This window comes from Morone saxatilis, unplaced genomic scaffold (assembly GCF_004916995.1).
Source record: "Morone saxatilis isolate NCDOM2014 unplaced genomic scaffold, NCSU_SB_2.0 Contig2, whole genome shotgun sequence".
In the NCBI taxonomy this organism is placed as follows: Eukaryota; Metazoa; Chordata; class Actinopteri; family Moronidae; genus Morone; species Morone saxatilis.
The window spans coordinates 10,032,767-10,036,793 of NW_023339762.1; positions in this window are offsets into that span (position 1 = coordinate 10,032,767).

Sequence of the window (4,027 nt, forward strand, 5' to 3'; positions counted from 1 at the left end):
GGTTATTGTTAAAGGAAACCAATATTGACAAGATTATTGTAATGACTGGTGTGATTATTGTAAACGTGTCCTAACTTATTTCATCTGTTGTCTGCAACTTTTGTATGCTGCCATCTGGTTAAATACATGTTAAATCAAAGAAATAATAACACAGAGATTGAGATTTAAGATTTTTAAGATTCAGACCTAAACCCTAACCGTAGTGTTGTCAGATCATAAAACAAATTTATTGTTCAGCAGTAATTTGAGATGGTTTTGGAAGGCGCAGAGAAATGATGTTGTACTGCGATATGAGCGTCGGATCAGAAAGCGCTTCTATGTGTCTATGGACAAACAATATATTTAGTGTTTTAATTTGAAGGGCTTGTTGCATTTCCTGGTAAATGTGTTTCAAACTCTTGTTGTCTCCAAACCAAGGTACTGTAACCCTGCCGACACCACCAGGGGATTGTTTTCTCAGACTTGACAAAGCTCCTCGAGCCACAGAAGAACTGACCTTTATGTTCAAAGTCAGCAAAGTTCCCCCATTGATGTTACATAGTGCATATTAAAGGACCAGTGTGTAGTTAGTGGCATATTGTAACTATCTGAATCTGCCGACCTAGGGATGAGAATGGGCCGGAGAAACTACAGTGGCCACAAAACTCGCAAAAAAACATGAAAAGCCCTATCTAGAGTCTTAACAATCACAATCACAGAATCACTTAGCAAGGCACCAGTCAAGCATGTGAAAGTGTGAACCAGGGTCACGATAAAAAAGAAAATCCTGGAAACTTCCTAAAAAACACATATAACAGTGTTTGAAGAAAACCACCGTCCCTCTTGTTAGCATGATTTAGTGTCTGTGTGGGATTTACAAACCATCTTGATTCAACCACATCACTTCTAGGGAACACATTGGTACAGTGATTGGTAGTTTTCTACGGGGGATGTCGTATATCTCAGTCATAATTTAGCTTTGATTACAGATCAACTATTGTAGAAAGCCATATTTACTACTCTGTTGTGCTACAGTGAATTATAGCTGCTTCACGGCACGTATTTTTTGGTTCTGCATTTTTTTTATGTAGTCTCATGTTTTCCCACGCTGCCACACGGGTATAAAATTGAGTTTCTACAAATCAACAACTCATTTAGGCAGTTATAAAACAAAACCTTGATGCAGCTGCCTTGTGATAACAGAAGACGCAGGGCCATTGTTTTACTTAGAAATAATTTGCTGAGAGAGTGTATGATGGCTTTCTTATCTTATCTGGTGAAATAACCATCCAGTATGGTGGGTGATTCAAAGCATCCTTCGCGGCCAAGCAATGTTTTCCATGGGCCAGATGTAAAACCATGTATACACACAGAAAGTGAACTTATGCCACTTTTCATGGAGTTTTCCAAGAATATTAAACCCACACACTGTGAGAACATGGTAGACATCTTTCATACCATCCGTACCCCATATAGTCCTTTGAGTGTTATAGTGTGACGTTGCGAGTTGCCAAATAATATTATTTTATTTTATTTTATTATTGTTATTTAGAGCTTTTTGTCTTTCACTGCACTATGTTAGGATCTGTAGTTTAAATAAAAAACTTCACTAACATAGGGATGCATGTATGATTAACAACATTTTTGACAAGCCTTAATTCTTTTCTTGAGTAAATATGTTTGTCACTGCATTGTAATAATTATTATGATAATAATAATTATATAAATTATCACACAAATACATTATTTTAGAAAAAAATACATTATTTTCCTTCATTATTGAGGATTAAGAATAACCTACACCTTCAGGTGTGAGTGATCAGTTAACAAGCCGTGTAAAATGGGTATGCCAAATGATTCAGTGGCAGCTTTGGCACTGCTGGAAGTTATTGCTATTGCGTAATTTAGGCGAGAACAAGTATTTAGAGCTAATGGCTTTCACTGCCTCCGTTCCCTTCTGCCATTCACCTTGCTTGAGGCCAGAGATTACGGATCCAAATAACACACGTTTTCTTTTATCAGTATGATCCACCGTTACCTCCAGTTCACACTCCTTAAAACTATGCTTCTTCTTCATTTGCTTCTTCAATGCTTCTGCCATTCTGCCATCCAAATGCTGATCCCTCATAGAAGTAGGAGATATTCTTCAACCCATAAAGATAAGATAGACTTTATTGATGCTACATTGGGGGAATTTATTTCTTACAGAAGCTCCAGATATAACATAGCAGATAGGAATACACATTGAATAATAAAAAATAATTTAAAAAAATACGAAGATATGAAGAAAAAAATAGAATTAAGGTTTTATGCACAAGGAAAGGAACACTTAATTTAATTAATTGTTTAGCTTCAGAAAAAATAAAAAAAAGTGACCAATTTTGGAGATATGTGGTTTTCACTGAAAAGGAAGGGTAGAGAAGTAAAAAAAAGTATAAAGTTGCATTAAATGGAAATACTCAAGTATTGTAGAAGTACCTCAAATGTGCACTTGAGTACAATACTTGAGTTAATGTATTAAGTTACATTCCACTTCTGGATGTTTCTCTGTCTGAGCAGCAGCCCAATTCTACAGTCACCAGCCTCAGGTCTCACTTTCCCTCAGCACTCATGAATGGTACAAAAACACACTCAGTTATACTTAGACTATTGTGCGTACATTATACTGTCACTGCCAGGCACGCAAACAAGTGTGAAATATGCAGCCTATCTTTCCACATCCCTGGGGGCTCCTGACAAGCTGTCACTATTGGTGTGTGTCCTCAGTGCACCTGCGTTGGCATTGGACTACCCGCATGATCCGTGGCTGCCACGCTGCCTGGCAGGGTGCACAGAGATCATGCTGACATCACACCCTCCTGCCACATCCGCACGGGCCCTGTGCCACTCTGCCATTGCTCCCTTTTGCTGAATGGTCCGCTCTATGAGGGCTTTCATGTCTAGTCGGCCATGTCATGGGTTTAGCTATGAGTTCATTTCCCAGGCCAGGATCCAGGGGATGTTTAATTTGGCCCCCCAGCTCTAATCATTTCACTAAAGTGGAGGCGATGGCGACGTGTTTATACACTGGTCATTTACAGGAAGTGTGTGGACTCTAAAAGTGCACGTATTTGCAGAGGGAGCTAATATGAGTGTGATTAGAGCAGTCTGCACACTTTTAAATACCTGCTGTGAAAGTTGTTATTAGTTGTGTGAAAGAGACAGAGAGGAGAGGTGCTTGGGTTTCTTTAGGTTACTATGGTAAGTACCATGGGTGTGTGTCTAATTAAAGACTTAAAGAGTGATGTAATGTGCATGTGTAGCAAACTTGTGAATGGCAGGGGACAAAAGTTGGGTTTTGTGCCTCACACACACACACACACACACACAAAACACACTTGAAATTTCCCTCCAGTTTCCTCCTCCTTACCGCCCTCTGTCCTATTTTGTTCAAATGTTTCAGAAAGGATTAGTCAGTGATAAGTGACATCAGTCTCAAAATGTGGACCTTGACCTCATGACTCACCTTTACACACACAAACAAGCTCACACACACACACACACACAAAATGTTGAGTCATGCTTGTGTAGCAATGCCACAGAAGCAAAGAAAGATGACATCATCTCAAAGTGTTTGTGCAGTAGGGGGGCAACTGCAAGGGGTGTAGCTATTGTTTGCTGTGAGTGTATAGGCTGCTATGGTGTGGGGAGGGGGTTGGGTTGTCTGTGTGTGTGTGTGTGTGTGTGTGTGTGTTTGTGTGTGTGTGCATGCCTTTATATCTGAGCTCTGTGCTTGTGTATGAGCATGTGAGTGTGATTCAGAGGCTGCAGGTTGGCTCGGCTGAGGCAGACTCTGACTCACTGTCTGTCTGAAAGAGGTGACTTGCCAGGTCTGTCTCAGCTTTTCCCGCCAAAAATACCCCCCACTCCCTCCCCCTGCTGTTGTTCCTCCTCCTAGCTTACGCCCCCCTCACCCTCCACTTTTCTCCTTGGGCTTCTTTCAATCAGTTCTGATCTTTGACCTCCTGTCCCTGTTGACTCAAGAGGCCAGGAGAAGCTACTGAGAGCT